Source organism: Notechis scutatus, chromosome 4 (assembly GCF_049901735.1).
Source record: "Notechis scutatus isolate UNSWTSFEM ecotype Mainland chromosome 4, rNotScu1.2, whole genome shotgun sequence".
NCBI lineage: Eukaryota > Metazoa > Chordata > Lepidosauria > Squamata > Elapidae > Notechis > Notechis scutatus.
The window spans coordinates 29,379,309-29,398,930 of record NC_142012.1 but is presented as its reverse complement, the minus strand read 5'-3'; the positions used below and the strand labels follow the sequence as shown (position 1 = coordinate 29,398,930).

Below are 19,622 nucleotides of genomic sequence, written 5' to 3'. Positions count from 1 at the left end.
AGGATCAGGGAATCAAACTGTGGGAGCTACTCCAGATTTAAATAGGTCTTGTTTTTTGGCTAATAATTCCAATATAGCTATTTTACTGATCAAACTATTTCATTTTTTTTCTTATTTCACATTGAGAGACAACTAGATTATTCTTAAATATTTATATTTATTGGACAATGCAAGCATTACTTTTTTTCTCCTTTATGTGAATCTTTAATATAGAGTTGGTCCTCATGAAGAAGACTTTCGAAGTGAGAATTGGTTTAGATGTTTTAGATAACCGGTTTGTAAAACTGCAGAATGTTAAACAGGCAAAGGAGCTTAAGGAAGTTGGAAGGGAGCTTTTCAATCATCCTGTCTTGCTAGCTGGGTTCTGAAAGACGGTGGTGAGAATGGCTGAGTCTCAAGAATTCAGCACTATTAACGCACCACTAAGCACTAGTCAGATTAAAAGATAGATGGAAATCCACAGGAAAGGATGGGCAGAAGAAAAAAAGCTTGCTTACTTACCTGTCCACATTTCCTGAAGCAATTAAAATGCTTTAAGAACTAGAAAATAACATTTATCTCTCCCATATCGAAACAAATCTGTCCCAAAGCTGGCTTGAAATATATGCTGCTGTGGATTTAAATACATTGACTAGGATGTAAAACAGACTTGTTCCCAAGCAAATGATTTTTAAGATGGCAATGTTGGAATAGAAAGATCAAATTGTAATCAGAATTTGAAATCAATTGTAAAAGATATTTCTATGGAAAAACTTCTTCAGCCTTCTAATTTAAAGCGGGGGAACCCTTATTCCAATAGAGAGAGAAAAGACACTCAAGGGAAAAGACTGAGAAAAGGTAGCAGATTGTTCTTTTTTTTACTCCACTTATACCAGATTCCCAGAAGAAAACATCCCCGCTTTTTATCTCCTCTTGTGTTTGATAAATGATCATAAATCGCCTGGATCAAGAGCTGAATTAAAGCTATACCATGAGATCAAAAGGTAGCCCTGAAAGAGTTATATAAATATCATGCAGAACGTGCTCTTTGTGCTATAAAGATCTAGCAACCAGAGCAAGGTATGCATCTGGCATATTCTGTCTTCTAGAGGATCAAACTAAGATGTATAAATTGGTAACCTTGTTGCCCAAGGAACTAAGGTCTTTGATGTAGCGAGTGTGAATTGAGACAATTGTGTGTTGTTTTTCGGGTTGGAATTTTTTTTTTTAAAAAAAAAAGAATCAAAAGTAGTCTGCTGTGAAATGCCACCTAATCCCAGAAATAGAAATTATAATCCGTGAGAGAACAGTAACTGAAAAGCTGCGTGCACGAGTTTGTGCGTGTGCAGGCGCATGAAGTGTATGTATGCATGCATGCGTGCGTGCGTGTGTGTGTGTGTGTGTGTGTGTATTGAAATAGCCTACTTCCCCTCTCTTTCCACCTTGTATTTTTGTGACAGCGATTAGAAAGCTACAGCATCTGCGCTCCGCAGCCAGTGCTTTCAGCACCAAGGACAGCTCCTCGGCGCTCTCTTCCTCTCGGTTCAATCTTGCCTGTTCGCCCGAGGCTCTCTCTTCCGGCTGGTGGAGGGAGCGAGCGAGCGAGCCAAGGCGAAGGAAAGGGAACGAAGGGAAAGAGGCGGAGTGTAGGGGAAATTGGGATGATAAAGGGGAGGGGGCAAAAAGGTGAAGGGGGCAGCTATTTTCTATAGAGACTCAGTCAAACAAAACAACATTTAATCATAGATTTCCCCCTCCCAAGTCTATTATAGCTATGCTTAAGAAAACAAAATAAGGCGGGGGGGGGGTCTGAAAAAAAACCCCGTGTAATATATTGACATAAATCCACAGGCTCTGGGCATCTGACTTACACAAGTTTAGGATAGCACCTCCCGTTCCCTCCCTCCACCCAAGAGTTCATACGCGTTTTACTGCTGGGATGATGTCTCAGAGTATGACGGTCATTTCATTATTAGAAGGTAATACTTGCTCTACATCAATTTAGGAACCTGTGAATTTAAAGAATGAAATATTTCTCTATCACTTGCTTTTTAGATTGAGATCACTTTTACAAATGTTTAATCACAACACAGTGCAAAAGGATTAATTGCCTGATTCTAAAATCCTATTTCCCTAAGAGTTAGCAATTCCATGTCTGATAAACAAAATGTCAGTTGAAAAAAAAGCTACTTTCTTAAGATACAGATTATTTAAATGTGCTTAAGACAGTCGTGTTGATACCAAAGGGAAGAGTTAATCAGTTCTTTTCAACATTGCCATTTAATATTTATCTGCTTCTGGTTACCAAAATGTTATTTTGAAGATACTTTGAAAAACCATATGGGCATACTATTACTGGATGCTGCTTCTCTTTCAACCCAATCAAGTACAAAATCTTTCAGTAAGATCCCAAGAAATATTTGTGAATCCCCAGAACTGTGCAGCTTTTCTGGTCTAGAATCATTTAGATCTGGAGTAATTATTCTGAAAATTGGGCAGGGAGATCAAATGCTCAGATTGGGACTCTGTTTACACATCTCTTTTTCCAGGGTGTTGGACAGAAATTTAACTACAATATGAGTTGGCTTCTTTTAAAATAATCTTTGTGATAAACACACATGTACTAGTCCAGGTGGGGTCCTTTAAAATTGTCCCAAAGTAAACAGAACTTCAGTAAAAACTACATCCAGTTAAATTTAGCTGTACAAAGAAATTCTAGACAAAATTTATAAGGACTGAGATGTTACAATGCAGTAACATTATCATGTTTCTACCTTGTGGACAAAAAAGGCAAAATACATTAACTGGTGTTTATATCAGAACTTGAGCAGCCAGCAAGGGTCAAAGAACTACATATGCATAGATAGCTCAGTAGAAAGCAGTCTAGGCAGCAAGATTTTTTTTTTAACAGTGCAAATCTTATATAGGAGGAGGTCAATAGGGCTTTTCTATGTAAGTGGAAAGAAGGATTCAGACTCTGTGATTTTACTCCATAAAGAATGCCTGACTTGATTGCTCATTTCTTCTACTGTCCAATAGGGAGCATCTGTGACCTAGAAATTTAAGAGTTAAATACAACTGCTAAGAAGTCATTATGGCCACAATATGGTTTTTATTTTTAAATTACCAAAGCAGTTACTGTTCCTTCCTGAAACAAAGCCAATTTGGAATTCATAAATACAGCCCACATTGAAGGAGAATAAGCATGACAATTGCATACCTATGCAGAGATGAAAGGCTCAATCAGGCATTTTGGAAACGTTCCAGAAAGCAAGTACAAAAAAAAAATTCTGAAGAATGACAGAAGACCAGAGGCCTCACGTAAGTCCTGTGAAGTCTTTTATCTTTTCACTTCCTCTTGGCCCACTTAAATGAGCCATTCACGTAAAGGCTATTATGGGAGAATTAATAAATTACACAGCGAATTATTAAATCCAGATAATTACAAGGAATAAGTAAGTAATCATTCGTTATCTCAGCTAATTACTGCAGGTCACAGCAAGCTGGAATGTGAAACCCTCCTCGGGAATTGAAATTAACTTTGCACAGCAAGGCTTTGCTTGACATCCTTAGTCTGTAGGCACATGGCAGCTCCCTTGTGAGCCTGGCCTTTCTATTTAACTTGGAGAGAATGGAAATAAAATTAAGTGGTGGTAATAGGAAGCTGCTTAGAAAGCCAAAACAGCTAAAGGAAGGAAAGACTGGCTTTTAACAACAGTATCAGACATAAGGTACACTTAATCCATATTTGTATTTTGTTGATAAGGAAATTATTAAACACTAATTTAAAAAGAGCAATTGGAAGTTCAGAACTAGATTTGTAGAAAACTTATGCTTTTCTGACTACAAAAGGGAAAGGTTTTCTCAACTAGGAAAAGCCTGCCCGCTTTGTTTCAGCTACAATAAAACATCCACCTTATAAGGGCAGGGACCTAATTAAGGAGGTAGTCATCTTTTTCATTGATCTTCCTCCAAATCTTGCTCAGAGCTCATGTTGGGGTTTCCCTTCCCCCCTGACTCCAGCTTTTTAAAAGGAGTATCTTTGATAGAGGAGACCTATAATCTATAATGTGTGGTTGCCTCATTCCTTGTATTTAAAGCCTTAGCATATAAAATAAGCTACAAAACCCATACTAAAGGAGAGTGGGGAAACGGGAGGGTTTTTTTTTATCAATTGTAATTAGGCGGACAATCTCTTCCCTTTTCCTTGCTCGAGCTTGGGATGATAATTAAAATTTAATGAAGCCTGGGATTTGAGAGGGCCTCATCTGGGGACTCTGGAATAGAATATTTTAACTGTACATTTACACTGAGTGTCTGGCTTCAAAGACGTGACTGCTTTTAATCTCAAATTAAGCAAACTACAGATCTGAAATTAAATATTAGAAGCATTTTTAGTCCTTTTTCCTTTCGAGGGCAGTGTCACCAATGTAGGATTCTCTTTTGCCCATTAACATATACACATATAGCGCCTCTGATGACCTTTGCTTGAATAATACATGGCTTTGATGGGGCTGTGGATTTCTGGTGCTTTTGGGTTGTTTTAAAACGGGTTAATGCAATATTAATCGGTTCTAGCTGTTATGAAAATGCGCAGGCTTTTCAGGAACAAATCGATGAAGGCTGGGGATGGGAAGAGCAAAGGCAGCCTGTCTCTCTCTCTCTCTCCTTGTGGTGTAATCTCATTTTCAAACGCTCCCAAAGCTTTGGGTGAGTAAGGTTGTCATTTCTGTTTGTGTTCCTTTGACAAGTTCGTCAAGTTGCAGATCCTGCAGGTAGACGAAATGAAGCAACATATAGCTCACGTGCTAATCATACATCCAAAGGGGCCGGGGGAGGAGGGGGAGGAACAGAAGTGCTCTCTAGGCTTTGCTGAACATTAATCACGGTAAAATCTCCCCCTCCCCACACACACAAATAGCAAACTCCGCACCGCTGGGAAACCGTATCCCAGACCTGAGTTGGAAGGCACACGTTGAGCTCCCGGTAACAGGAGTGGATTAACCAGCGGCAGACCGCTTTCGCTTGCCGCTCTTCTCCTGCTCTGCAAAAAACCCAAGTTTCCCAAATCAGTCAGGACTGTTTTAAACCGTGGCACGTTAATAATTGCGGCTAGTTATAATGTGATCTGGCTTCATCGCTTTCCTTTACGGAAATACTCTAGAGAGTCCCGCCCATAAATTATTCTTTGGCAAAGAAAAAGGGAGGAAGGAAACTAACTTGAGATTTCCATTTGTGGGGGATGGAAGAAACGTTACTTAGTTTGTGGATTACATCTCTTAACCATTTCCAAACGGTAGCTAAGGGATTCCAGTTTTAAACCGTGAAGCACGCTTCATTTACTGAATTTATATCCCACTTTTCTTTCAAGGGTCCTAGGGGCAGAAAACGCTGCTCTGGGAATTGTATTCTCAAAACAGTTTTGTGAGGGAGATTATCCCAAAACTAAAAAATTGCCTCAAAATCGCAAGGCAACCTTTATGGCTGATATTAGAATTGAATCTTGCCAATCCTAGTTTGGCAGTCTTAACTGTGATTTTGATTGTTAGAGAAAGCCCATTTAAATGCATGACCTCTTTGACAAGTGTTAGAATTATATTTATATATATATATATATTTCTGGGTTCAATACCTGAGATTATTTAAGTAAATAACCTGAGCCTAATTTTTGGATTTTACTTTTTCCCCCTCTAGAAATACTGAACAAAGACTGCTGCAGAGTTGTGGCTTCAGGCTTACACAGAAATGGTCCGATGAGTTCATGGTAGCAAGGTAATATTTCCCATCCCTTCCTCACCTTATCCAGAAGAAATTCTGCTGCAAGCAAAAGAATGTGTGTGTGTGGTGTATGTGTATCTGTATTTATATCTTGATTGTTATCCCCAAACCAATAAATTGACGTCGATGCTTTCCTAATACAGCATTAAGCTAGCCTGGCCACATAGCCCTGGCCCTCAGAGGGTTACATTAAATTAAACTAAGGAGCCCCAGGCAGGCACAGAGAGAGCAGGAAAAACTGGAGTAGGAGAGGTGTTCAAGGAAACCACAGCTGCAGACAGTGCCACCCACTTTAATGAGAAAAGGAACCTGCTGTGGGCTTCAATAAGACAGGTATGACTGGCCACCTATTTGCTTAAAGCTTGTGAGCTTGTTGAGGCAGAGATTTATTTGTCGTGTTTAGGGCTCCAGCCAAAAGTAACTAATTAAATATCCTTGCCACTCTCCCTTTCACAAAAGGAAGGCAACAGTACTTAATGAGATTTGCAGCACATTCCTAATCTTGGTAATAATATGCTTTGGCAGTGTAGATTACACCCACTACGGTATTTGCTTACGAAGACAACTCTGAACGATGTACTTTTGATAGAATTGTCCCTCCTGATTATCACTGTCCATTGTTCTTTGGAGGAGGCACTTCATGAATGCCTTTAGTTCTTCTAGTTTTAATAAGAATCACTCTATGTAGTGTAGTAGCTGAGAGTCATGGTGGAGTGGGTAAGGGGTTTGGCTTCTTTTTATTCCTTCCCCTCCTCTAATGCAGCTATGCACAGTACTTTTTCTGAAAAGCTGGGGGGGGGGGTATTTTCTAAAGTAAACTATTTTTACTGTTTTAAATGCTGCCTTTAAAGTAACGCAATTCATTTCTAACCTCTCAGTCACACTCTCTGAAATAGAGGCACCACCTCACTCAGCCACCAGCTCTTCCCAAAGGAAGACAGCAGGATTCATTAGATTCCAGTAGAATTGAAGACACTAGTTTCTTACAAGTCTGATTATTACTTCCCCTTGGTTTTCCACACTTGCAAAACAAATGATAAAAGTTAAACGATGGATACGTCAACCCTACATCTCCCTGTTTGCTCTACCCTAATACTTAATGGGATCTTGCTGTACTATGGTCTGATTTGTGCTGTCATACATTTAATTATTTATGAATGGTATCATGGGTGTAGAAAATCAAGGTAAAATGTCTGAATAGTGTTTATGTATTCCTTTATTAATCTGTACTTCATAGTTCAATACCTATAAAATAGATGAAAGCTTAAAATGTTATTGTAAGATAAAGGAAGTGCATTTAAAAGTATTGCTTGTACTTTTCTGTAGCAGAATTAATGTAAACTAGATACTGCATGGTAATGCTCTTACTAATCAAGTTGTTGTCCTCAGTAACTTTGCCAGAGCAAAGTTGTACATAGCATCTTCCAAGAAACTACATCTCTCCTTGGCTGTCTGTAAATTTGGCTTATCTGGTGGCAAGACTCAAGAAACTTTACTTCTGAGAAGAGCTGCATATAGCCAGGCATCTCCCTTTTCATTAAAAGTTAGCAATTAGCATTATTTACCACTGTTTTTGAAATGGACTAAGTGTTTTTAGGAAATGAGGAAAATTAAACAAACTGAGTTAGATATGTACAAAAACAAATGGGGAGCACAATTTTGTTAAATATCCTCCACTTTTTGGCAACCTGTGGCTTAGCTGATCTATCTAATGTTAAAATGTTTCTTGGGAAGAAGCATTGTGGGAACGTGATTGTCTTGGTTTCAGGTTTGTAAAGTCTTAGTTAATTTCTCAGCAGTTGTTTTAAGGCTAAACAATTACATTTGCAAAATGCTGTCTAGTGTCCAGATGATCATGTGGAACCAAACAATTTGTAACTAAAAATGGCATGGATTTGAGCTTCAGGTCAACATCAGACAAACATTTTAAAATATAGCTGGCATATAAACATCCATTGCTAAATGCTTGTAGCGTTTTAGAACAAAATTATATGACTTGATTAGATAGCCAGTAATGGTTCAACATTCAGAAAACTGGCTAAAGATTGACAGACGTGCAACTGGTAAACATGGTATGTTTATCCAATAACATTTCAGTCCCTTTAATTTGGTGCAGGTTTCATAACCTTTCCAGGCAGAAGAAAAGTTGCAATAGAATCTCAATTCTATAAGAGCTAAATTTGAGTTCTCTCAGAGTTGGATTGATCACAATCGTCAGCTAAAATTGCCATCTAGTCTTGAAAGTGTATGTGTGTTGAAACTCAAACTGGGTTCCTAAAAGATAACCAAGAGTCTAATAGTCTCCCTTCTCTTTTCCTAAAACCCTGGGGGGGAGTAAATTCTAGTGTATCATACATCTCCACAATTGAGGGGGGGGGGCATGGATTCTGTGCTGAACTCTCCCTAATTAAAAAAAAAAAATCACAATAGCCCAAGGCTATAGGAGTTTTCTCAAAAATGAATCTCATTGAAGTCCACGGTGCCCCCTATTAGCACAGGGCAATAGACTAAAGATGTTTTATTTTGGATATTCTTGGACTACAGGGAATAGAGATCCTACTCCGCCATGGAAGATTTACTCTAGAGAAAAAATCCAGAATGTCACTACATTGAATAAACTTTCTCCCCTTTTGATATTTTTGCCCCGTTTCAATGACGATGCCCTTTTAAAACCTCCTTAAAGCGAGCCTGAAATCATCTCACCTGTGCCACAAATGGGAATTCGGAGGAGTGTTTTAAGGTTTTCCAATAAGCCACTTCGGGGGAATTGTGTGTTGAAAAAAAAAAAAAAGCCAGGAGGAGGGGAAAAAGCCAAGTGATTTCAATGGAAATGTTTTTAACGCTGTGGCTCCTCCTCCTCGAAGTGATCGTGAAGAGGGAGGAGGGAAATCGCTTCGGTAAACAGGTATTGATTGTTGTCTACAAGTCATGACAACCCAGCCCTAGACAAGTCGTCTCGATACAACTTTCCTTTAAGTCATACTTAGGAGACAGTGGTCCACAATCTTTTATTTGCGCCTAACGATGTTGGATATTAAAAAGTCAATCCTTTCCGTAATAAGCCATGTATTTTTTTGAGACGAGGCTAGATTTATTTATTTATTTGACTTGTTGGCCGCCCATCTCTCCTAGAGGCGGCTTACAAACATTAAAGGCCGATAAAACACAGAACATTTGTCGCTTGTAAATGTCTGATTCCCCGACACACATACAGAGGCGCGCACACGATTGTTCCCGCCAATCTCAGACATTTCGGTTCCGATAGCTATTGATTCATCCACTGAGTTCTTAGTTGCGTTTCTTACATCGTCCTATTGATTTCCCAGGGCCACTTGTTACCGTAGGCGCTGCTTCGGAAATATTTGGTAGCAAACCTACATATTTGTAGAGTTGACACTGGAGGCAACGGAGCTGCCATTAATCCATCAAGCGAGGCGAAATTTCTGCGAACTTCAGAACCGGGTAAGTAAGGACCCGTCTCATTAGCGCACCCTAGTTGGTTAAAAAAAGAAAAAGATACAGGAAAGCGTATCATCCTGCTAAAGGGACGCTATTATTTATTATGGTTGGGCTCACAGTCAGATGTTTAGATTGGGTTTGTCATTTTCGTCCATCTCTATCGAGTCTTTCCCAAGGAACTGGGTTTTCAACAACAACACTATTAACATTAACACTCATCTCCACCCCATATGTAATTATTCAGTGGAATTCCATTGGGTCTTTAGCAGCATTTTATGGCGTTCCAAAATGAAAATATATGTCAGAAAATACTTCAGAAAAATTAAGATATATTTTTCATCTGGAATTTAAAAGCATAGGTGCTTGATACATTTGGGACACTTGGAGACAAACTCCAGAATCGCTCCATCAACAAAGCTGATTTTTCTCCCAATTTATAAGATACAGTTAAGTAACATACCTGCTTTCAGGGGCTTCCGCAATCTCCACCTGCGAGACGATTGACTAGATTGGTTTGGCCTGTAGCGGGAGAGCGGACTCTGTGTAGAGCCCTCATTTCCCAGGGGGGAGTATTTGAAGCAGAGGTCGTGGGTTCGACTGAGCTGAAAATCGCGATTCAGCCTTGGAAACCGAGCAATCCAGATAAGAAGGCACTTTCCGAGCAATTACAGGCTGGCTGCTTCTCTCCACCGAACGGCAATAGTCGCCAAATCACTTACCTTGCATTAGGGAACCGTGGAAAAGCCTTGTTATCTATGCAGCATGTTAAAAAATAAAATCAGCATCGATCCCGGATGAGATTTCGCATATCGGCTGCAAAACCAAAATGTTGTCCCTTCACTCCTCCGTTGGCTCACGTGAACCCAAGACATTATGGCTTATTCAACAACCCATCACGGTTAAAAAAAACACAAAACTCTTGAGAACAATGTCCCAGGCAGGTTGCAGTTATGCGCAGCTTTCCCTCATTTCCCCAATTTTTTACCCCTCGAGGGGACCGTCGAGGCCCCTCCTTTGGCGCGTGGAAGGCGTGGCTTGGAAGACCCTACACTTCCCAGTGGGACAGTTTTACCTGTGATTGAATTAGCCCAATTTCACTAGCACGCAAAGGCTAAAATGTGACTGGCTAATTTTTATGTTAGGAGTGATGGTGGCGGTGGAACTCAGATTAGCGTATACCAGCAGCGGGACCTCAGTACAGGGCAAGCCATTTAGGGCAGGGGTCTCCAACCTTGGCCACTTTAAGCCTGGTGGACTTCAACTCCCAGAATTCCCAAAGCTGGCTGGGGAATTCTGGGAGTTGAAGTCCACCAGGCTTAAAGTGGCCAAGGTTGGAGACCCCTGATTTAGGGGGTTTCTTTTCTGGCTTCCCTACTGTGTGCTCCCAACGATGTCTGCCCACGTTTTTCAGCTGCTTCCATTTGGTGGACAAGACTCCAATTTTCTTCTTGACTTACAGGAAGGACAGAAGGCTGTGCAACCGGGACACTTGCTGTGCTAAGAGTTGCTGAACTGCGCCGATGGGTTCAATCAGCTGTGAGGACGATCCTATTCTCTAGCCCTGTTTTCAATAGTCAGGATTTAGGGTTTCAGGCTCATTGTTGCAGCTAAAAGGTGAGTTCCCAGAATGTGGAAATGTTATCTGGTGGGACTTGTAAGGGCCGTCCTTTTCTCCGAGGTTCCATCTTTTTGGTTGCCCTGGTCCAAGCAGCTGTGGACAAGAGACTCGAGCAGGGGGTTGGACTAGATGACCTCCAAGGTTCCTTCCAACTCTGTTATTCTATGATTCTGTGACTGACGGAGGGCGGCCTTCAACCTTATCAACCGATGCACAGAGTGGAAGAGGGCTTGCCATCCCTCCTTAAACAGGTGGCCTTGCTGAACCTTCTCAGTACAGTAACGCAACAGCAACCAGGCAGCCAAACCTCTTTCTAGGAAACAGGAGGCAGGGAGTTTTATTTTTTTTAAAGGGAGTCTCTAAATCAGGGGTGTCCAACCAACCTTGGTAACGTTAAGCCTGGAGGACTTCAACTCCCAGAATTCCCCAGCCAGCTTTGCTGGCTGGGGAATTCTGGGAGTTGAAGTCCTCCAGGCTTAACGTTACCAAGGTTGGTTGGACACCCCTGCTCTAAATTAAAACACCAAGAAGATTTCCATGTTAGCCATGTACAAATACATTCTCCCCCCTCCCTACCAATGTCAGGTTACAACCAATGTATCTTGATCAAAAATCAGTAGAAGCAAATAATGGTTCCTGCTCTCCAGAAACCATTTTGTGCCACCTCAGACAATGCACCCATATGACCCGGAGTTTTCCCTTCACAAGATATTTTATTTCATGTTTCAAGGAAGGTGTACCGATGTCGAACAGCCTTTTCTCAACCTTCTATCCAAAAGTGCTGGGGACTACAGTTATATTTTGACAGGAAATTGAGGTTTATACTCCCCGTGTACATGAGATGAACAGAGTTGAGGAAAGAGGTTTTAGAAAATACGGTATTTCAGAAGTGTGTTCATCTCTTGATTAAAGAGGAAAATATTGGAGGTAACTGGAGACACCACCTAGCTGACCTTGACTGATCTTGAAATGCTAAGCTGGGTTAACATTTGGATGAAAGTCACTAGGAAATTACGCAGTTATAGTTTAGATAGGGAAGTTCAAAAATGGGAAGAAAAACTACAAAATCATATATATGCTATTGTTAAGTAAAGTACATGGCATTGTCTATGAAGTCATCAGAAACTGACATTTCCAATACTTTACCTTATCATTTAATTGGACAGTATTTGCACAAAATGAATACAGTGTATACACAGTTGCTCAGTTTATATTAATAGAAACAAAAACAGTTATATCAGTTCCCAGGACCAATGCCTTTCATGAGGAACAACACATAAGAAGATCAAGTTGACACATAACTTTGTTTCTCAGGCCAACCAGTCACTTGATTGAAGTCTCTGTAGCTCCCTGTATCTTTCTATCAAACACATCTCACGAAGCTCTGCTAATAAACAGCATTTTAATTCCTTATCTGTTTTTAGATATGTTAGAACAGGGGTCTCCAACCTTGGCAACTTTAAGCTTGGAGGGCTTCAACTCTTCAAAGCAAAGCTGGCTGGGGGATTCTGGGAGTTGAAGTCCTCCAAGCTTAAAGTTGCCAAGGTTGGAGACCCCTGTGCTAGACCCTTTTCTAGAATTGATGGAGGAATTTCCACTGATTAGGGCTGCTTGTTCAGTATTGAGGAAAATGAGAAGGATCTCTGGATGGCCCATATAGATTGCCTGTTCTGTATTCCTTTGCTGCCATCTAGCACTCTGGATTTTTGCAGCCCGGTATGGTCAGTCATAAGATGGAATGCCCTACTCTTGACACCTAGGCGGTTTTGCAAAGTGGAGTTTTGCATCTCGTCCTCTGTACCAATCCCCGACTGAACAGGTGGATACATGTGCTTGGCTGAGCTACCCTTTGATAACCCGATCGTGTGTGGCTAATGTTTGATGGCAAACAGATTTCTCAACAGAAAAGCTATTTGGAAGAAAACAACCTGGAATAGCAAAACAATGGCGGGAAATCTATATTAGGCAAAATCCTTTTATTACGTCGATTCATCCGTTTTCAGAAGAATCCAACAACTTGAAAATATCCTAACGCATTGAATGCGGGGTTTGGCTTTATAGTTCGAGTTCGGCGAGTTGCTTCCCTCTCTCTCCCCACCGAGAAAGCAGCATAATCGAGGTAAGCGGTTGTAAATCTCCACGTTGCGAGTGTAGCTGCGAGGAGGGGGAAAGGAGGCTTGGTCTTTGGGGAGGAGAACCGCGTATCTATTGCTGCTTAGCGCTTCTTCTCCAACCTGCGGAGGGATTCTCTTGTCTCCTAGGAAGTCAAGCCTGGGCCAAGCCTGAAGGGGATCCAGGCTTTGTGGGTGGGTGGGAGATTTCCCCCCTTCATTACCCGGCTTGGCCTCCAACCCTTTGTCATTGGGCGGTGGCTCTGAACGGAGAAAGGCGAACTAAGGTCCAATTCTGGATGCTTTAGGAAGGCAGCCCAGCCAGGACGAGCTGGAGAGCAGCTCGCGTGCCCCGAAGGTGGCCCAGGCGGCCCTTCCGATGCCAGCGCGGAGCATGGCTCGCTTCGCCCCACATCGCGGCTCCCTCCCACCCCATCTGTCCTCGCCGCGCCGCCGGCCTGCGCCGATCCGCCCTCCGGCCGCGCTCCTTGTCGCTCGCCACGCTATTTACCGCTCCCCCTCCGCCCCCGAGTGACTTTTCCCTGGAAATGCCAGGCGTCTCGCCTGCCCAGTTCGGCTGCCGCTCGATTAATCATCTCCTCGAGGACTGCCAACAGGCCGGGCGCTCTTCGCTTCTCCGTTTATACAGAACAGGATCATTTACATAAAGTCCTTAAGGCAAATAACTGTTGGGGCTCTAATTTATATCTGATCGAAAATTAGCCGTCATTATGCGCTCCATTAGCAGCGTCTTTAATGTGCTTCTAAGCACCATTTGTCAAGCGGCTTGTTAATATCCTTCAAGTCTTTAAAGTTGAGAGCTCATTAAAGAGTGCGCTCCCTGATTGATGTAATTTAGAGGAGTTTGGAAGACCGAGAGCGCCCTGCCTCGAGCCGACGCCCTCCAAGAACCAGGGTCGGGCCGGGCCGGGCCGGACCGGGGCTTGGCTTGGCTTGCCCGGGTCACCAGGGTGAAAGGAAGGACGCCCAGATAGCGCTTGAGCCTTCGAGCACCGCCCTCAAGGCCTTGGAGTGTCCCAGGCCGGCTCTTCTGGAGCTGGTGCTCCTAGCATGTTGGGAGAGGGGGTCCACGCAGTCACCTGTTCGGTTCCAGATTCCCGGTATTCTTGACTTTGGTCTCTCGTCTTTAAATGGAAATCTTAACAGTTCCAGTCCTTAAAACTTCTAAGAGCTTAGCACTGGGACAAAGATACAACTCTGTGTTGTCTTCCCTCCTGACCTGTTTAATGTAACACCACACTGTAACTCTGTGGTTGGGAGTGAAGACTTGATCTGTCCCAGAACTGCCCTCTTGACTGTTTTGACCCCATGGACACAATTGCAGTAAACTATGGTTTACAGTGACTTAGAGTTATGTCTGATCCCAATTCTTTCTATCATTCTGGCCAAACTCTCTTTAGTAGGGTTTCATCTCTGTTCAGGAGTATGGTAAGCCCCATTGAGTTCCAGGAGGCAGATCCTGGGCATGTGGCTACCACAGGATAGTAGCCTCAACATCATTTCAGCCTTTCAGGGGTGTTGGAGGGGAATGATGGGTTCTGGATAGTGGCTTCTGAGAGAGGAGTTCCCAAACTAGTTAATAAAGACTAAGAGGGGAAGGGCAGATTTTTGTGGGCATGTACACTTAAAAAAAAAAAAATCTAACACGTCAATATATTCTTGCAGGTATGCACACATAGAAACACATGTACACACATTGCTATTTGTATTGAAAAAGAAACTTCTAAGAAGTCTCCTGCCCAAAAGGCTTATGATATGCAGTACAAAGGAAATTGTCCAAGAAATGAAGAAAGGTGATAAAAGGGAATATAGAAAGAGCATTAGACATTAATACTGTATCAGAGTTGAAATGTCAAGTGAGGAACAGAAAAAGTAGAAAACAGGAGGTTGGTTTTTTGACCAATATTAAGTAAAAATGTTTACATAGGCTGACTTCAATACTTTAATAAGTGGAAATCAGGCATCAAAAGTCCAATTTCCGCTTATTAAAGTATTGGTATAACCTATGTAAACATTTTTTTAACTTAATATTGGTCAAAAAAACTCAACCCTTTCTGTTATCTGCTGTTCCTCACTTGAGATTTCAACTCTGACACAGTATTAATGCCTAATAATACAGAATTAATATTGATATTAATGTGTTATTTTAAGCACATTAAAGAACCTAACTTTTCAAGGTACTTCCATGGAGCATTCAATCTTTTCCTATTTCCAAAAAGAATGTTTCAGCAAATTGGTATTTCTCTGAAGACTGAAATCCAGAGAATCCAAATATAGGATTCCTTTCCTGCTTCACAAGAAGTTTAAGCTACAGATACTTGATAGATTTGTATTGCTCAAAACACCTTGAAACATATAATTGTGTTAACAATTCATTTATTCATAATACATTTTGTTTGTCCTTGGTGTCTATAACTACTTTTTTCTATTTTTGAAAATGTTTTTGGTAGTACTGGAGATGATTCCCTTCAAATAATTTTTCTATATACTTTTTATGCTTAACTGCTTTCATTTTTAAAATAATGAGTATAAATTAGTGCTCTTATACTATTCAATACATCTTCTTGGGCACCTACAGACAGCATGCAACACCCCCCCCTTGCAAATGTGTTCATAATTTTCAACTTTCATTATACAAGATTGGTTTTTCTTAGTTTGCAGCCTTGTCCAATACTACTGTAATGCTTTATACCATTCTCAAAAATTCCAGTAAATATAAATCTGGTCCCTGAGAAGAACCACTGCTGTCAAATGCATTTTATAGGCATTAAACTCTGGCTGTTCAAGAGGGGATTGGATAGTTCTCCCCCAAATATTTTATGACTTGAAGCCTCAACATCCCAAAAATGTATCCACAGCTACCCACATCTGCAAAAAACAGAGCTTATGTATGTATGTATGTATGTATGTCGGTCCTCTGTCTGTCTGTCTATCCAGGACATTCCTTGTTTTGTGAAGGACAGCAGAAACTTACTATCTTTAAATATTTAAGTATGCCTTCTTTGGTAGTGGTATCTTCTTTTGGCATTAATTTCCCCTCTCAACTTGGGAAGGAAATGTTTCATATGAAATCCCTGTTATGATGTGTTTAGAGGAGTGGGGAGAAACACACATCCAATGCAGCCAAATTTAATTTGATGGACGAAGAGTAAGGCCGCTTAATTATGTACATATTATTACATTATCTATCAACCATTCCATCAGTAGGAGCATCCAGGGCAATAAATTACCCCTGTTATTTATCTAAAAATCCATATATTCTGTCATCTTTCTTTCCTGGAGGATATTGTGTTAGTGAAAGATAATAAAGGGAAACCCATTAGGCCAGGCATTAAATTGTCGCTGAGTGCAACAAGCATTTCACTAGGCCAAATAAATAAGAGAAATCTGCATTCAGCCTCCGCCTCCCGTCCCCCCCCTTTAGCCTCGCATCAGCCAGCCAGCCTTCAATTCAACGAGAAGGGAGGTGAAGGCGAAGCCTGTCTGTCCCCCTGCTTGGCTTGGCAGCGAGCCGGTGGAAAACGGGAGAGGAAAAGGCCCATTAAACAATTGTCTTGCTTTTTGACTGCTCCATCGATTATCAACTTATTAACCTGCTTAAAAAGGCAACTATAGAAAGGATTAGGAAAAGCCTTCAGCAAAGTCGAGCGATTTCTTCCCCCACTGTTTGCAATCCTGAAGCGCATTGAGACTCTATATAAGCAACTTAGACCGAGAGCTGCTCCCGGATCCCGTGGCCTTTTCAAATTGGTCTGTCCCGGGGCACTAAGCAGCGCTCTGTCCCAGGCTCAAGTAGCCAATGCGGCAGCCTTGGCCGGAGGGGGGGAAAAGAGAGAGATGCTTTTGGTTTACGGCTGCTTTGAACACAACAAACGTCACGTTTTAAACGGCAGGCGAAAGGGATCGTCTGGTGAAAAACGCTTTGATTTCTCTTTCTCTCTTTCTATTTTGATTTTTTTTTTTTAAAAAAAAGAAAGACCGCTCAACTCTTCCTCATGAAGATCGACCCTCGTAGCCCTCCCGAAAAATAAAGAACAAATGCCTAGAAGTTTGGCGAGAGAAAGTCTGCAGGCCCGCTTTCCCTTTTTCCCCGTGGCGGGGAAGCGCAGCTCTTCGCCGGCAGCAGGTCCTCCTCCGCGCTCCCCTTTTCTTCCTCGGGAGCCACCCAGGCTGGAGCGGGGGATTCGGCGCCGGATTCCCCCTGGAGGAAAATGGCCTCCTCGGAGAGCAGAACCGGCTAACGCGAGGACACGCTGAGGTCACCTCGGTGCGCGCCTCCTCTCCAGGGCGGACCCTCATCGGCAGCGGGGATCTAAGGCCCGGCTTGATTGTTGGGTCGGCGCCTTTCTTTGTGGCTGCATTTTACGAGGTGGCTCCAGGCGAAAGTAATAAAACGAGTAATTAGAATGCTAAAGACAGATGTAAATAACGGGAATGAGCGCGTGGTGACAGATGAGCGGCCGGGTCGGAGGGAGGCGGGTAGGCCTCGCTCGGTGGCAATGACACGGTGCCAGTTGGCCTGAGGCGATGAGGTTGGGGACAGCCGGCCGTCAGGCCTTCGAGAAGCCGACGAGGGAACAAGCAAGGCAGCCGGCTCATTGTTCGAGGGAAGCGAGGCTGGAGGGAGTCTCCCCCAACGACCCCCCACACCCGCGCCTCAGAGGCAGACGCTTTACTAGGGGACTTTTCAGGCCCAACCAGGAGTCTTTCCTCACAGGCCGCCCCACATTGATCCCAGTGATGCTCAGTTTTGCCGGTCCAGCGTTGGGTTTGGCTGGGCTCCAGCACCGAGTCTCCCTCCCACAAAAAAAAAAAAACCCTTCTTCCTTAGTGTTTTCTTTTCAGGCTCAGCAGCGCTGACAGGCCATGGTTGGGTTTTTGGTTAATGATTAGTGCAGGGATCTCCAATGGAGGACTTCAACTCCCAGAATTCCCCAGCCAGCTTTGCTGGCTGGGGAATTCTGGGAGTTGAAGTTCTCCAGACTTAAAGTGGCCAAGGTTGGAGACCCCTGGGTTAGCACATCCTCCAGGAGACCACTCTGCCGGTGCCTCCAACCACTTTGCAGACAATGACCATCAGTCGTTTCCCCACCCCCCCCAATCCTGGGCTATTAATCTTGGGATAAAAAATTGGGACTCTGATCCTGAAGTCTTTGCCTTCATTCTGTCATCAACCCAACCAATAAAAGTTTTCACCAATGAGGTATATCCATTGCTCTCTGTGGATATTGTAGGAACTGCAGATCTCCACCCAAATTTAGATTTTCTTACATGCCCTACTGGGGATGTATTGCGTGAGGCACTGTGACAGTATGTTGAGGGTGGAACGAAAATCCCAGCAAGATATAATGTGTTCCTATCCATTTCTTCTTTCTTTGCATGAGGTATTTTTACAAGCATGATGGTGTATAGAGAAGAAATGCTCCCAGATTTTTGATGTAAATATTATAGCCTGTATCAATAAAGTGAAGTTCTAGTATTTCCTGTGTCCGTATCGTGATCTGGCCTGTCTCAAAGAGCGGACATCAATCTTTATTTTTTTCTTAATGGTATTGGAGCATTTGTCCTGGGTTCCAGTTTGTGTGATGAAGAGGAAAATCGGTGTCTCCTCCCACAATCTTAAGTCCTAGTTCATAGTGAGGTGCTTTATAATTGCTGATCGTGAACATGGGATTCGAGCACTGGATTGGATATGTATGTGTGATGATTGGAAATGACATGGCACTGGGAAGCTGAGAATGCTCCCAAACATGTTTTCATAATTTAGCCAAGATTTGGTTTCCATGAGTATGGAAGATAGGCAGGCCATAGACCTAAAAATAACTAGAATTGAGTGCTGGTCTCCATAAATCTTCCAGGATAATTACCCTCCCAAATTTGTGCTCCAAGGTCCAGTGACAAAGTGCTTTGGTTTTTTCCCCAGGATTTGCAATCCCTTGGAGAACATCTGGATGTCTTCCTGCCATTTCTCCACCATGATCCTACCTATCCTCAGGTAGTCCTTGAGTTACAACCGTTCATTTAGTGACCATTCAAAGTTACAACTGGCACTGAAAAAAGTGACTTATGACTGTTTTTCACATGACCATTGTAGCATCCACAGGGTCACTTGATCAAAATTCAGATGCTTGGAAACTGATTCTTATTTATGATGGCTGCAGTGTGCTAGGGTCATGTGACCAGCTTTTGCGACCTTTTGCCAGGCAAAATCAATAGGAAATCCAGATTTACTTTACAGCTGTGGCAAGAAAAGTCATAAAATGGGGCAAACTCACTTAACAAATATTTCACTGAGCAGCATACATTTTGGGCTCAACTGCGGTCACTTGAGGATTATTTGTACACATGAGCAGAATCATAAATTTCCTCCTGAACAACACTCCAAGTCATGAATGAAGCAGGCTGAAGAGAAAGGAATGAGAGATAATTTATTAAGTTTCTGGAAATCTACAGCTGCAGCTTCACTTATGGGCAACTGTGTTAATACTCCTTGCAGTGGATATCCAAGTAACTGGTTAGGATTGTGTGGATTAAACCTAGACACTGTTCTGGGCATTTGGTTGAATTTTGAGAGTTGTTTTCTTTTCCCACCACACACTGCATTACTTCCTACAAATTCCCACTCTTCAACAGAGAGTTGTTGATTAAGGCAGGTT

At 42.3% G+C, this 19,622-nt stretch overlaps 1 long non-coding RNA gene across 1 annotated transcript; it reads left to right on the top strand.

Annotated features, from left to right (window-relative positions):
• Nucleotides 1-4,605: 4,605 nt before the first annotated feature.
• Nucleotides 4,606-10,749, top strand: LOC148130684 (uncharacterized). Its single transcript, XR_015749211.1, has 4 exons — nt 4,606-4,689; nt 5,674-5,751; nt 9,084-9,219; nt 10,676-10,749. It is a non-coding gene; the product is annotated as an uncharacterized LOC148130684 (long non-coding RNA).
• The last annotated feature ends 8,873 nt before the right edge of the window (nt 10,750-19,622 follow it).